This window comes from Scomber scombrus, chromosome 13, assembly GCF_963691925.1.
Source record: "Scomber scombrus chromosome 13, fScoSco1.1, whole genome shotgun sequence".
NCBI lineage: Eukaryota > Metazoa > Chordata > Actinopteri > Scombriformes > Scombridae > Scomber > Scomber scombrus.
In genome coordinates this window covers 20,050,151-20,067,219 of record NC_084982.1, presented here as the reverse complement: position 1 = coordinate 20,067,219, position 17,069 = coordinate 20,050,151, and the positions used below count along the sequence as shown (strand labels likewise).

General features: G+C 37.9%; 1 protein-coding gene across 1 annotated transcript in view; it reads left to right on the top strand.

Moving 5' to 3' along the window:
* The window catches only part of asic4a (acid-sensing (proton-gated) ion channel family member 4a), an 87,721-nt gene that overhangs the window by 14,770 nt on the left and 55,882 nt on the right, over window positions 1–17,069 (top strand). The gene's annotated exons all lie outside the window — the stretch shown is intronic.

Genomic DNA, 17,069 nt, shown 5'->3' with positions numbered 1-17,069 from the left:
GTGAGTTGAAGAGAGGTGCCACACCTCTTGGCACAGTTCCTGCGCCTGACAAAGCTCAGTGGGAAACAGAGCGGTCACTGAGATTGGCTGCAGCCCTGCCTAAAGACCAGCTGGCTCCAGAGCAGAATTAGAGCCTCCCCACTTGTTTCCACCTGGCGTATGATGCTCAAGTGTTCCAAATCAAGCCATTATTTGCTTCATTTCCTTGCTGTCTGACTCAGCTTGCAAGGATGTCAGCTGCTCTCCCCTATAGCATTGCGTATATCTACTTAGAGAATCTAAAAGAAACACAAAAAATCCTTCCAGCACATTCCAGATATTAATATAAGAGTGACTTTTATACCAGCATGACAATAAGAACAAAATGTCGACATTAATTTTATTCTTCAAGTACCCTTTCAAATATGACCACACCAAAGCCAGTCTTCATTTATACGCCTCTGAATAATTGAACTCACCACTCTTAGAATTCTGTTATGATGTGGTAAATAAATCACAGCAGATCCTTTCGAGGCTTACAATGATACTTGGAAGAGGTCACCTTTAACCGTGCCTCTTTCTAATGCAGGTTATGCAAGACTATGGCCTGATCTCACCAGACATCGCCTGTATACAGAGTAGCCACTGAATAAATAAAACCCTCACCCTTCCAAACACCAGCGTAAGATGCCAGGATTAGCATCTCATTAGACAGTACTTGCGCTGGGGTTTGTGGACAAAGGAGTGAGAAACGGAGCAAAAGAAGCACTGTTTGAGGTCCTTCCCCTGTATATGAAAGAGATTTAGGTTTTTGCCTTCACTGAAGGGTTTCTTTTATAAATGTGGAGTGTGCAGCCTTGTTTTCATTGGAAAAATCTCCTTTTTGTGGCTTTGATCAGCTGCTCTGTTACACCAGCTGCATCGTCACAGAATACTGTACCATTATTCAAGACCTCGGTCGGAGGTACAGACAATTTTATAGTCAAAATACACCCTTTGCTAAAATCCTTGCACCAAGGAAGGGAGAGTAATCTAGTGAATACTTGCACAGAAAGACTTGGTGACAGTTTGCCTCAGAGATAAATTGGCCACGGCAAAAGTGTCTCCTGCTGGTGGCCAGTCTGTGTTATCTGTGCCATAAACATGCAATTTCCCCTTGATTGTGCTCCCCACGGATAAGTAAACACATTTAGCAGAGCAGTAAACTACAAAAGACAAGAGCCTAAAAGACAGTTGTAATAATCTGCCTGAAGAAACAAATTCAAACCCTAATTCACAGAGGTTCTAAAGATTATAGATATTCAGATTGTCAGCCTGCAGTAAATGTTTGGTCTATTTTTTTTTTTTTGTTGAGTATTTATTCAGATAAAACTTGGATGTCAGTTTGTTCTCTCTCCATGGCTACAAAATACAAAGCAAGGCACCTTTATACACATGCTTATTCCCTCGATGTCTCTGGGAGATGTACTATAACTGACAGATATGAATGAAATATGAAATGCCTGGATTGCCTGGACAGCCCAGACTTTTCCACATCACCACCTCAATTTAGCCGTACAAACAGCACTTTGCACTGTTGGATGGGCAGGTTAATGTCCTAGACTTGCACAGAAAAAACTTGAGAGTTAGATGTTCATATGTTAATGCTGTTCCCATGTGTGCTGTGTTGCAAGATGAGTTGAGTTTTTATTCCCATATGGATTATGAAACATATACTTGCATATCTAAACTGAAATGATATCATCACTAGCATATATGTTCTCTTAATGGAGGCCGTGGTCTGGACTTTGATTGCTATGGCAGTGGTGTGTTTACCTCTGGCGGTTGATATACCATAATCTGTTTCTCCGAGGATGTTGCTGTTCCTCGTTAGTGTGGAACACAATCATAAAAATCTTAGTGTCACTACGAACGGTGCAAAAAAAGTCATGCTGTGAATTTTACTAAAGTTAAACTGCCTGTCCTTGCCTTGTCATCATGACATGCAGGCAGTGTCTGAAATTAAGTTTTTAGCTCACTGCCAAGGGCTGTAAACTAAAAAATTACCTGCCAAAAATATCACCCCTTATCAGCCAAAACAATTAATATATCTTTTCAGAGAAATATGTCATCCTACACATTCTTATTTTATTAGAATCGGGGTAATGACGTGAGTTTTAATGCACACTCAATATTCACTTTTACTCATTTGTCATATGTGTTAATGTTTCAGAGCTGCAGACAGCACAGGCACAGTGGAATAGGGTTAAGCTAGAGATGACATTAATTTAATTATCCATCCAGGCAGTTGTACTTGATGGTTTACTTAGCACTTGGCTGTTAGATGTTTTGATTTTGCTAAAATGTCTTACAAGGTGATTTCACTGCAAAAAAACACACAAACTAACATGAATACTCCATTAGCAGTTTTGGAAACCAAAGGTGAACTTAACACTGACACAATCCAGCAGAAATGTAAACAGCTGTAGACAAACTGTGAACAACAGCACCATTGAATATTTTGTTAAAACAAAAATGAAGATGTGTTCTGACTTTTCAGAACTGAAGGGCATTTATCAACAAATCCTTCAAATAAAATGAAAAAGTACAGTTTAACTCTTTTTTAGAACGACACATTGAAGCAATTTCTGATCTTATGTCATCCTGCTTAATTTTCCTGTGTAAATCAGACTTGATAAATGTATGTGTGATTTATTTTTAGCATTTAGATTAGTTTTATTCACTATGGTTAAGGTTTCATTTGTCACAAATTGAAAAGGGTTAAAGAAAGATCATAGTCAATTAAAATAGGTACTTCATTATGGTTAGAATAATATTGTTTTTTGTGTAATTATGACTATTTGTGTTAAAGTTAGAGGAACTTTGTTGCCTTGGGAACAATAATTTGTTTTGTAGTTATCATTTTCATGGTTGAAAGAAACCAATTTTCACGTTGTTGAGTTTGTAGTTTTTTAATAACTTCACCTGACTTTCTGCTTTGCTCCTGAGAGTCATAATTAATAATGCTGCTAGAGGACTGTTATTTCTTGTTCTTGTTTTGGGTTTTTTTCCTGAAATGTTCAAATCTGTTCTTGCATATCTACATTTAAAATTTTGTGAATAAATAAGCATTGAATCCCTATCAAATCACTGGCTTCACACTTGTAGTTTAATTCATTTTGGGGGTCACAGTAAAGGTAAAACATGAAGTCACATGGACTGACAGGAAACTCGTTCACTGGACACTTCTAGTGACTTGTCGTCCTGCATCATCCACACCACAGGAACCTACAGGGCAAATGATGATTTTAGTGACTGACAGCAAGTTATTCTGCACTTCATAGTTGTTTTGTGGCTTCATTTATCTTCTCTGGTGGTCACAGTAGAACTGACAAAAAAAAAAAAAGCTGGTCATGAGGATCAGTAGAAGGAATAATGACCGAGAGTTATAAACTGAGAGCAACACGAGATGTCTTATACTTAACTATTAAAAGGGGGGAATGTTTGCTAATGCTACCTCTAGTTTTACACACTTTTTATCTATTCTAATTTAGTCCTCACAGTCTTTATAATTTTTCAAAATAATTTAGTTTCAAGTCCAATATGCATTTTTATTACAATCAAATGTGAATATATTAAATATTTTGGGACAGTTTTACTCAAAAAAAGGTTTTTCATGTTTATAAAAAGACAATAAGACATACATGTTGACAGCTGAATGTTTTTGTCCTGCTTTTAACATCCGTCATCACATATATAAGCAACTAATGATGCATTTATGCATATCACCATTTAACAGGGAAACTAGTTGGGAAACCATTTTAATGGTACTCTAATCCTGACCTCCCATCATTGGTCCTTTCTTGCTTCATTTGTCCTGCATTATGTCTACTGTCAGACCGGACAAATTTATTAATCTCTGTAGTTTTATGAGTTATTATTTTAATGATCAGCCCTAATTCACTTGTGCATCATCCTGTTACATTATCTTTTGACCTTGTACGCCCTGAGAAAGATCGCACTGGAGCATTTACTGTTTTACAATTGTCTTTAAATCTTTTTTTTTTTTTTTTGTAATTTTAATTATTGTAGAGAATGTGAACTTAGTCCCATCCTCGAATTCTCAAAACCTGGAGAAGGAGGAATGCTGTATTCATTGTTGCCTTCGGGATAAAAACACTACACATATAATTATATTAATATTGTACCCTCCAAATTTCACCAATACTATACTAAATCACTTTTACCAGCTAATGTTTTTTATCACTGGACGTGCGTACATCATGATGGGTTCTTTTCTTGTGTGCGCTGTTACCATTAGTAAGGATCATGTTAGCTGGGAAATGTTTTATTGTCATGATTTAAAAAGCACAAGAAAGGGCATCAACATACAATGGAGAAGTGGTGGGAGGCACTATCATCCTCTCCCAAGGCCAGTTGTGTACTCTAATTTCTTTTTGAGAATCACAGGCACAGAGGAAAATTATCAAACTGAGCAGAAATGAAACCAAAAGGCTTCAGTGGCTCAGCACCACCCGTCCGTGGAAAAACAGCAGTTTTAAATGCTATCGCTTTGTGTAGACGGAATAATGGAAAGCTACTCAGAGTCTTTGTATTGTTTTGATGATGATACCGCGGACAGTGTGTGGAGGCCAGCAGGGACAAAGTTTGAGAATTGAGGCGTTGAATGTTACAGTCTTTATTACCAGCCAGTAATATATCCACCAATTATAACTCTAGGGCCATAATTGGCTCTTCCTGTATAAAAATGACAATATTATTCAAAATAAGATACTTTTAACTCTTTTCCAATGCAACATGTTTTATTCACCAAATATGTTTGGCTATCCAACTTTCATCAGTACAGTGTCTGAGGCCGCTTCTGTTTTGCCTATAGATATCACTATAAATACAATAAATACAAAACATGATCATCAATTTATAATATATCATAATTTCTCCCTATCTTTTGACAAACATAATGTCTCAATTTGAGATGAGACTGGAAAGATATCTTTTTTGCATTTTATGAGACTTTTATGTTCTGCTATTCTTTGTTTGAGTTCTCATTATGTTTTTCCTACAAAAAAGGACATGTTAATACATTAAATCACTTCTCTGATTTAGATATACATATATATATATATATAATTTCTGTACAAATGCTGTTAATTTAGTAATCAAGTAGTCTGCTTACAGTGTTCTTTTTCGGGGGTTTCATAGATGACAACAAATAGATTTTTTTTGTTAACTACAGTAATTATCTTTTTTTTTTACCCCATCAAAGGCTTCTTAGTAGCTGCAGCACTATTATTGCCTTGCACTTCCTGCTGTTTACCTAAGGTTGGTACTGCATGCACATCATGAGAGGAAAAAGAAAGTAAACTCATGAAAAAGTGCCAGAACCGAGCCAATAAGATGAAATAGCAGCAAGATGCAGCAGCGAAACAACAAGCATTTGAAACAGCAACAGCAAACAGTTGATAAAATTCAGTAAAGAGTAGTATTAGTAGTAAGTTGTTTATTGGGACCAAGTACAGTGTTAAACATAAGTGTTACCATTTTAATATACTGTACCAGAGTTAGTTTATAGCAAATTTTCATCTGCAGTCCTTTAAAATAGAAAAAATAGCTAAGCTGCCCATTTCATTACTTTATATTAATCTAAGTAATATACAAATTTAAAAATAATCTGCATAAAAAATAAAGGGAAAAAAATTGTTATAATTATAATCCGCAAATACTGATCAATTTGAACTGGACAGACTCACTATAAGCAGTTTCCAATGTATTAGGAATATTCCAATAAAATAAAACATTTCAGCTTCATCAGTGTCAGGCTAAGTTACCATGAAAATAACTAATAACTAGCAATTTGTGAAAATACAATCAGTTTTGCAAATCCTTACAAATGTTGCCAGAATGTGTTTATATGACATAAATCCTGGTACACAGCATGTACTGAAGAACTATAAATGTAAATGATATTCTGAGATTGCTGCGGGCAATATAAGATGTGATTCAAACAATCTTAAAGTTGGTAACTCCCCCTGTGAACTGTTGATAAGTGTGTCTGGGAACTACTACTCCAACAGACTCCCCGTGCTCCAAAGTTAAGATCATTTGATCACCCACCTCAGAGACATCCGCAGCAGTGATTTACTCCCTGTATTTTATTTTATTTTATATCTTGCCGATCATCTATCTTACCCAGCACATGGAGCCTGGATTTGGCCTCTGTATTCTGTCTTCCAGATTACAACAGGTTCAGCAGGCTGTCCACCACCCACCACCCAGCTAAAGCCTCTGTGGGGCCTGTGGGACGTGGCTTGGTGCCGATGATCCTGAGATGTTGGTGGAGGTTTAATCCTCACTCTGTGAGAAATGAGGTTCTCCTGCTCTCCCTTTTGCTCTTGCATCTTTGATCTAGCCCTAATGTGATTAGGCAGCGACCCTGACATGACTGGCCCTGGAACTTGTAAAAGAAGTGGTGGGGGAGGAGAGGGGGAGTGCATCTGATCTGACCAGTAAAACAGGAGAAGAAAGGAATTATTCTGAAGGTGTCTTTCCTCTGTTGCTTGCCTTGTGGGTAATCAAGGTTTCATGTATTCGTTTTTTCCTGGCAAAAATTGCAATCTATAATGACCTGACATTTCTTTTTTTAAAACTAGCCAAGAGGCTCATGATTTGAATATTAACCAGGTCTTTACTTCACGTAAGGTGCAATCCACTGGGAGGAAGCTTCTTTTGAATTCTGCAGGATCTACGCTTCTCTGAGTTGAGTCTCCACAGTGAATTAATGTAAATCTACCACTGTGTGTATTTCTGAGCAAAATGGTTGTGTAAACATCCTGTCATTGCAGTTCATCTGCGTAAATAAAAACCCTGCTACAAAATCACGAAATTCACGTGAGACTGGTGCTGCACTACACCCCTTCACAGATATCTCTTGTTCAAAATCATGCACTGAGCCTGTTTACTGTGTCGTGCACCGGCCTGCTCCCATACCGTATGTGCTGCACATTATTCTTGCCGTCAGCTCACTGATGATGTGTGGGGTGACATGCGGCGCCTTAACTTCAGAGGCCAAATGTGTCAAGTCTCGATATATTAACTTCCCTCTAATGGACTTTATCAACCACAGTGCAGAAAGTCATGGAGATTAGAGAGAGAGGGAGTGGATGTTTGATTATTTTTGCATTCTGTTTGGTTCCTCACACCATGCCAGCAGTTAGATGCAGATACTTAAAATGCCTCTAGGAATCTGTTGGATATGGCATCATGCTTCATTTTCAGGTACGTACCTACTGATACAGAGGCCACCACAGCCCAGTAATCCTCACTTGTAATGTGTTCATAGTGATTTATGGCATGTTTTCTGTGTTTAATGCCTCAAGAAACATGTATAGTATGATGCTTTCAAGGCGTATGCCAATTAACATGTTGCAGTATACCATAAAACCCATAGAAATTAGACAAGAATACATATACACTGTGTTCTTAATGAGTATTTCAGTCAGATTCCGCCATGAAGATCCACCTACGTATTGTGTATTCCTTGCTTGCTTTGGCAACCCAAAAGGGACAATGTCAAAGAAGAGACAGAATGTGAAAGATGTCCTGTACTACAATTGGCAGCGAGATGGAAAAAGATGCTGCACCACAAGGGATCTTTTGCCATTAGTCTAGAATGAGGGAGCTGGAGTAGAATGGAAATACACTGATTTACAGACATGATGGTGCTTTGGATAAAGAAAAAATGTGTCAAATCACTCACACTGCTGATCATACTGGACGCTTATTTTGACCAAACATTGAGAAAAGAAGCAAAGGCATATATATACTGAAGATGTTAAAAACATGGACGTGGACCTAACAAAGCCATGTCATTTACTTCAAACACAAATCTTACAGGGGTGTACAGTAGGTCTATATATGACTTATATTGACCCAGCAACCAGTATAGGAATTGTAACACTTACAGGTCTCTTGTGCAATCCTTCCTATCCGCTGTAGCTGCAGGGGCCGATAATTGTCACAGATGACATTTTTCAAAGTATGGATGAGTAAGTTACATAATTAGAGCAAAAGACATAGACATATCAATCATCAACCCTATCACCTAAATGCAGGGCCATGCCTCAAATACACCTCCAATCACCTGTCAAACCTACTTATACCTGGTCAACCCATCCTGCGCTGTTTGTCTCCTATTCTCGAGGACAGACAGACCATGCTTCCCACTTAATCGCATGATCGCGTTTATCTAAAACTTGGCCAAAATTTCAATTTCAAAAAGGTCAACTCACCATGGATTCTGGACTGCAGATCAATCCGTCCGATTCAGATGATAACCTCTTTGAAACCGGTTCTCCTCAAGCCATGACAGCAGCCAGACCATCGCCATGCATCCCAGCAGGTGGGCTTACATACCACAGCCTTGTGGGCCCTTCCACTAAAGCTCCCCTAATGAGATCACTCCAACCCCCGATAGATCTCGGGCCTCCTCTCCTCCGTCAGCAAGGGCTGAAAACCACAGATCCCTGTGGGATCCTTCTTCAAACTTCTCATAAGCTGCTTCTCTCATGTACAGTCCCCAACTATCCACCGGCCTTGGTCGCTGAGTCTCGGTCTGCCCAGTCTTCAGTACGTCCTCCCAGACCAGCCTAACTGATGACATCCTCCTTCTACCTTTAACCTTCACATATAAATCCATTCATCCATCGTCAACATCCAATACCTCCTCTGTATCCATTAAAAATGTAAATCACATATTGCTGTGCCGTGGTCCTCATGAGAGAAATACTACTCAAATGCTACAGCGAATACATTTTGTAGGAAATGTAATTCTAGTTTAATCACTTTTCCTCTCAACATAATGTGAAAATGTTGATGTAGATGCTGAAAAATATTAAATCTTGCAGTACAGTATCTGGAGATAGTACATTCAGAAATATTAAAATTTGATGGCGCTGGCAGCACTTTTCCAAAATCACAATCTTTCACTTGCCTAAATCTAACCACACATGGCACTAAGGATGTGAACCACTGTCTCTTCTGCCAGATTCTTGCATGTTGTACATCCACCATTCAACCTGACTTCTTCCCTCCAACTTCAGTGTGATATATAAATATAGCGCTTCATTTGTTCAATAAGTCATTGCCTATGAACATAATCCAGGCAGTGATTATGTTTGGTAACACAACATAAATGGGAGAACAATTTATAAGCATATAAACATAATTTCTAGGAGGCAGAGTTGCTCTCAACTATGCTGTCAACCTCTGCAGATAATGCATCATGTATTATGGTTATTTTGTATTATGGGGCAGATAATGCTTGTGAAATCAACTATTTAATAATGAGTGGTATCTTCAAGGGGGTACAAAAGACATGAACAAAATAATTTTGGTTAGAGTTCTTAAATAAGATACCCAGCTTTCCTTTTGTTTCAGATTTGATTTTAGGTTCTCAGATACACGCGAGTACAAAATACAAAATACAAAATACAGTGTAAAAGCTATTCCCAAAAGTCTGTTTACATGTTTTTCTCCATTGGCACTTACCATGTTATAACAGAGCACTCACTGCCTGCCTCTTTGCATTTTGAGTCCATCTGCATTCAACAGCATCATTTGAAGCTGTGTGAAGCTACATAAGAAACATAAACTAATACTGATGTGTTGTGGCTTTGATATATCAGGCATGAAATATAGCATGTTCATTTATTTGTTTGTTTGTTTTCTCTGATGTGTAAATGTAAGAACTGTGTGTCTATTGTGTCTATTTTAAGGAATATCAACAGTTCAACTAAGTAGTGCTAAGAGCACATTGTGAGTGTACTGTCAACTGTTTAAGCCTTCACACTGACAACTTTTCTTATAACCAATTTTCTGATGACAATGTTTGGTCACATTGATGCGTAAATGTGACCACCAATTGTGACCAACACAAATTATTCTGTAAAATAATATTATGAAATGAATTTCATGTAGGGAGACTTTGCATAGTATCGTTGCCATTGGTCTGAATCATATTGAATTTAGTGGTTAAATAATGCAAATGGATGATATGAAATGGAACAAAATGTAGAAACAGCAGCTAATTTAAAATAAAGAGATTGTCACAGAAAGGTTAAATTTCGGTTTAACACATTTCTACTTTACATGTGTGGATACATCCCTGGCCTATGAGTCAGACAATTTTTTTTTACTTTCAAAGATGAAGAAGAGCCCAAGTGGGCAGTTATTTTCAAGAAAATGTTGAAGATTATTGCATTAAGTAATACCATTTATCTTCTTGTGTTAATTGAGTTGAGTGCTGGTCCAGTGCTTACATTGAGAGCCGCTGGTTTGAAGCAAAAGACCAAAGCCATCCTTCACATTATACTATCCTCACATTCAAGACAAATATAAGAGATTTAGAGATAGTTAAGGTGTCTGAGTTTTAATAATTAATATTCTGGCTTATTTTTTGGTAGATACAATTAAAAGACTTTATTTGTAAGATTTGCTTGGTTTATATAGTGTTAGTAGTCTCTTTACCCTGTACACACTTCTATGTTAACAAATGTACTGCAGAGAAACTGTTTTACTTTCTACACCTGAGCTCTGGCCTCAAAAATGAAACGGATACAGCTCTCCACTCCTGCCAGAATAGAAAACATACAAGTAGTCTTCATCCCACACAGAGTGAGCCTAGACATCCCACCTTTTCCTGTGTTGGCCTTTTGTTACTCTTGTTCTTCAACATTACACACACACACACACACACACACACACACACAGACGTGCTGTCCTTTCAGCTGCATGGTGGACTATAGTACATCAACAGAGACCTCGAAGTAGATCTAAGGCAGTGTCCTACCCAAGGGAAGTCAATCAAAGCCTCCCAGCAGTGAGCCATTTCTCCAGACCTAGCTGATCATTTTCCCTCTAATATCCCCAGTCCCGGCAGCTCAGAGTCTGATCAATGTTGTTGAAAACAGAAAACTGTCCATTCTGTCAGGGAGCAGTGGGGGAAGTGAAAAACACACAAAATGAATGACTTTGTAAATGGAAGCAGGGGTAGACTTTGTGACACCCATGCCCCCCCCCCCTCAAAAAGCAGTCCTGTCGTCCTCATCACAAACGAATTAGCAATTCAGAGCGTGGCCCTGGGGTTGCCGAGTGTTTATGTGGATGCCCAGTGTGATGAAGGCTCACATTTGTTTCCTGTCACTGACCTGTCACTCACTTGGCCATTAGAGCCGAAGGCGGTGCTGATTTTAGCCTCAAATAGTAGGAAAGATGTTTGCTGTGACCAAAGAGGCATGGACAGAAAGAAAGAAAAAAGAGGAGAGGAAAGATATTTATTAACCTTACACCCTGCACATAATCATCCACACACACACACACACACACACACACACACACACACACACACACACACACACACACACACACACACACACACACACACACACACACACACACACACACACACACACACACACACACACACACACACACACACACACATACACAAACACAAACAAAGCAGACATTATACCATCAAAGCTTCAGGGAGAAATGCCCTTCACAAAAGTGGTGAGCTGGCACACTCTGCCTCACAGTAGATAACTTGGTGAGAGAGAGACAGGGCTGTTTTAAACATTATTATATGGGATCAATATTCCTAATTAGCACTTCTAAAGCAGCCTAAAGTATTGGTTTGATTTTTAGATTATATTTTCCAATGCATGGATCAATTAGCTATTTGAAGTTTCATCTTACTTGGGCTACAGTAATTCTCACCCTTGCAGTTTTGTAAAGACGGCAACTGGCTCCGTGAGTCTTATGGAGGGGAAACATATTTTTTTGAAAAGAAACTTTGAGCTGAGAGATGTGGCTTAACCCCACAGTATACATGTCAGATTGTGTAGTGTTGAGTAGCGGCAAAGTGCATTAAGTTTTAATGGCATTTAAGGCTGTATATCACACAGATCCAAGATACCGACAGCAGGTGTTAAATGATATTCAGTGTGACGAATGCTTGTGGGTTGACAGAGCAAGAAATGTGTATTTGTGTTATGCAGAGGGTTAATTTATATTCAAAGATGTTGTATCCCTTCACTCTTACATCCATCCATCCCTTTTTCTTTACCACTTCTAGAGGGTCACGAGGGAACTGGAGCCAAACTCAGCTGACACTGGGCAAGAGGCGGGTTACACCCTTGACAGGTCGCCATAGTATAGAGACAGACGGCCATTCACATTCACACCTACAGGCAATTTAGAGGGCAATTAACCTAACCTGTAATGTTTTTGGTCTGTGGGAGGAAGCTGGAGTAGCCGTAGAGAACCCACAAAGGCTCAACGATAACATGCAAACTCCCCAGCGCTGTTTACTGTACACCCTAAATGCATGTTGACTATTAACCATTTCAATAAATTAAAAAGAGGGGTTTAAGATTACACAACAGTTATATGCTTATTTTTAATTTTTAATTTGGTTAATACTACAATGAGTCTTCTGTTAAAGGTACCCTCCAGAATTTGAAGGAAGTTATGTTTCTCACCCAAACACATTGTGAACATCCTTGAGCCCTAATAATGCCCTAGTGTTGAATGTATTTTATTTGTCTTTTCTTTTTCTTTTACATTTAAAACCTATGGTCTTTACATTTATGTTTTCTAGCTTGCAGTCTTCTTCCTTGGTTTTGTTTGCTACTTCATTCTTCATCTGTAATTACACATGCATGGGTGTTGCCTGCTCTGAAAACAAACCAAACTCCACGTTTAAACCTACAATAAATCCAATTTTTTTTTTGGCCATTTGGGAAGCAAGCTGTAAACACAACTGACATATTGTCATCTTACAAAGTTGACTGATTTGTTTGAAAACTGCTGCTTATTTACACATTCAGCACAGCAACATTAGCTTTAATTTTGACTCCTGTTTCTGGCCCCTAACCAAATGTAAGTTCACTCTCTTTTAGCCTTCACTAGCTCAAGAGGTAAATGTCTGTCTCTTTTGCTGCTCCACTATGTGCACTGGCTAGTTGCTAACTTTGTTTGTCATTTTGGTGCTGGGCAGGTAGCGAACCAGAATGGGTTTTAAGAACTTTTTTGTTAAAAACAGGCCTCTTCTGTGTGTGTGCAGATGACAGGGGATCTGTTTTTCTTTCCTTATTTTCAGTCATATATATTTATATCATGTTATAATGTCAAATGTTCATGTTAAAATTGATATAAGTGTGAAATAATGTGGTTAATGTGTACACGTTTACCTCATTATTCAGACTTCTCTTAATGCTCAGTTTCCAATATTTTTTTATACTTTCACCCCAATCTGACGTTGACTCTTTACACAGTCAAAACAACAGTTTCGCTAACATTATGATATTTTACCATTGTTTTGGTGGTAGTCACGCCAAGCCATGACTCAAGTTGAGCTTGTATGCTGTGTTTTTCCATTACAGAGCAGAGCAAAGTAGAATAAGTAGTTTACAATATTGGAGGTGTGCTGGTCATCTGCAGCTCTTCATTAAACATCATCATCACTGTGGCTGTTTCTGCTTGTACTATTCCTCCCTGAATTATTTCTAACTGATCCTCTGAACAGATAGCTCCAATTATGTCTATATGTTGTTGTGTCAACTGTTTTGAAGCTCTGCTAATTTTTATGAGGAGCATGTCTCATTTCCTGTTAATTCTTCACAATAAAAGTCTCCCATTATTTAGCCATTTAAAACTTTTATTATGACGCTGCAAAAGCAGGAAATGTTGGGTTTGCAACAGCAGTAACTTGATTTGACTGTAATATGGCTACCCCTCTGAACAGAGTGGGCTCATTGGGAGGGAGGCCTTAAAGAGACAGGACTTAAACTGTCTGTTAAGAAACAGGAGCTGAACTTAGATGCTGCATAAAGGACCAGTATAAGATAAATAAGGAGTTTTTTTAGCTGTGAAACATGAAAAGCTACTGTGGTGGAGGCCCAGAATAAAACATATAGAGCTGGAAATGAGCATAGTATGGCACAGAAGGGCACTTCTGTCAGGTGATAATTATCTATGGGTTTTTCAATAGATAACCCATTTTAATTAATATTAATAGTTAGTATTAAATAGAGCAGTTTTACAAGATAACACAGTCTGATCGTAAAAATAAACATGCACCTTTAAAAGCTACTACAGAATAAGCTCAGCAGCTTGCTTTTTTACACATGTTTTGTGTTTCTCGCTTGCAGAGAGAAATGCTGAAGAATTTATTTGATGAACAAACTGCAGTGGACCAAAATGTCAAACCTACAACTAGTGTAAATACAGTACATAGTGATGTTCAAGGATTTCAATCCAGTCCCTCACAGTTGGATTTCAAACATTGTAATGACAAGCTGTAATACTTTGACTGGGGCTCTGACTCTCAAAGATTGTCTCCACACCGCATGGCAATTTATTGCTATAAATCATACCAGCTACTGACTTTGAGATTGTGCTCCTTTTAACGTTCATTTCTATATGAGTGGCATTCAATACACAGTACTGACGGTAATAAAGCAGAATGATACTCACTGCATAAAACAGGCCAATCACCATGTATGTTGTTTTGCAGCACATTTTATCCACCGCTTCCATATAGGATGACAGCTCATTGTAGCCGCACAGTAATTTTAAATTCAATAGCAGTCATGTCAGCTCAGGTTTTATATATGTGGTGTTTGTCCATTGCTGACCCTAATTATTTAAATGTAGCATTAATCCTTTGAATCCGAGCGATTGTGAAGCTGAATTAGGGTCAGCCAGAGGTTAATGATGGTCAGAATTATCTGTTGGGTTTCAAGATAGTCTTTTCAAAAACCTGCATTTAACATGGCTGCAGAGTAATTATAGCTTGTAGAATCAGTTTTGCCCACCTTGCAGTCAGTCCGCTTTATTAATGTTCGTGGACGTGAAAGCAATTTGAATATTTTTTCCTGTTGAAATATCCATTGTATATTTAGACCCACTTCCAAATGGTTCTTTCACTTGACTTGTTTGTTGGTTTTTGTCAAATGTTTTCAGCACAATAAGTAGCCCAGCACACACAACAGTTAAATGGTACAGATCTCAGTGGGTTATGTGGCAAGGTTCGACTGCTTTTGAATTCTGTCAAAAGATTAAGAGTGGCTGATATTTCAGTGTGCTATAGCCTAATCAATAAGAACTTGGGTGGCCACTTACACATTCTGCATGAAAGCATTCACTTCCTCACAAACACAGTATCGAGCAAATTGAAAGCAATGAATAGAGAAAAAACAATCAAGTGACTGTAGGTGAAAAAATGTTGAGAATTCTAATTCAATACTTCTTGAAAGCTTTCAATGTGATTTTTTTGGCGTGTTGTTTGAGTTTTTCTGCAGGCTCCACCACAATCTCTGCACACTGACAACTCCAAGTGTTACTGGAAGGTACATAGGAGATATAACATTATACTTAACAATCAGAGCAATGTTTCTACAGTCTGCTGTCAAGTAAAGTAGCTGGTTGCCTCTTCTTCCTCATCTTTACACTCTATGTGCTGTCAGGATGTGCCTGTATGTTGGTCAAATTATCGCAAACACATAATAAATTGTGTTTATAAAAATGTTCCCAGGCTACACAAGTTTAGAAGACGCCAGATCCAGACTGCATTGCATACATTTTTAAATGGTGCCTCAAACAGTCCAAAGATAAACCACATTTCACACCTTCATGTCTACACCACAGTTCACGGCTTGCTGATTTAACATATACATATAGACTACAATCTGAAACTGACGACCCTGGAAAGTGTCTTTTCTAGGCTTTGGAGACAAACTGTTCCCATGAATTTAAAAGAGGTTTTGTCATCCAGTCATATTAGAACCTGGATGCTATCACATGCTGCTTGATGTTGAATTTCCCCATTGGTGTATCATCATTAGTCACGTTTGTTTATGTATACTGTTCGTGCTGCATACACATTTTTATAAAAAAATAATTATATCTGTTTTTGGTGCACTCTAATTTTTGTTTAACCTGCTTTAAACACAATACAAACAATAATTACATGGCTCAAATGTGCAGACAAAAAATGTTTTCTGAAATCATTATGGGATGATGACAAAATTGCCATTCGTAACTTAATCAATTTGGCCACTATACCACAGCATCTTTTTTGGAAAACATTAAATATGTAAGCTCATTGCGCAGAGTGCAATCATTACGCTCTGAATGGGTAAAGGAGCCTGAATCCTCACCTGTTTGTGATCCTAATAAGGAGATCAGGCAGGCTGACAAGAAGGGCTTTGACTTAATTAATAACTTGTCAAGGCTTAGCTGGCATACATGTAGACTATATGTAGAGCTGTAAGGCATTAGATGCCTTACAGCTCTCATCTAGTCTTACATGACGGCACTGGTAGCCCGTGACTTGGCATAAGCAGTATATAAGGAGGAGTGCATGGGGCCCAGGGGTGCACTTGATTTGGTCATCAACATAATGAGGTAATTTTAAACAGATTGCCGCTGAGACAGATAATAGGCACATCATCAATGTGCTGGCCTGACCTTTACTAACAAAGCATAAAACTGTCTTCCTCTGGCTGGATGTTCATGTCCTCAAGGCAGTATTGCATTAAGACTTCATATCAAGTGCAGTTTTATTCTTCTTTGAGCTATTTTTGCTCTTCAAAAATTATGCAAGCTGTTATAGATATATTGATTGGTATATCCTAGCTGGAGATCCCATTTTATTTTTTTAATTATTTTGCAATGAATTGTATTAAAAGTGCAAATCTTGATCCAAATGTAAAACCAATTCGGGAACCTTGTTACCATTTCCAGATTGATTGACAGGTCTTTTGATATAACTAACTACACTAAGATTAAGTGTTTTTTTTATGTTATTAAAGTAAAATATTTCAATTTTAGTCAGCTAACAGCCACAAATGCTTATTTAAATTATTTTATATTATCTAGAAGTCGAACAGTATTAAAAAAACATACATTTTTATCAGTCACATAATTTTTCATGTTTTCAAACTGCATGTTAGCAGAAACAGAACCTTTAAAGAACAGATAACTGCATGATAATAAGATTATAAAGTATCTTAATAAGAGTAATATAA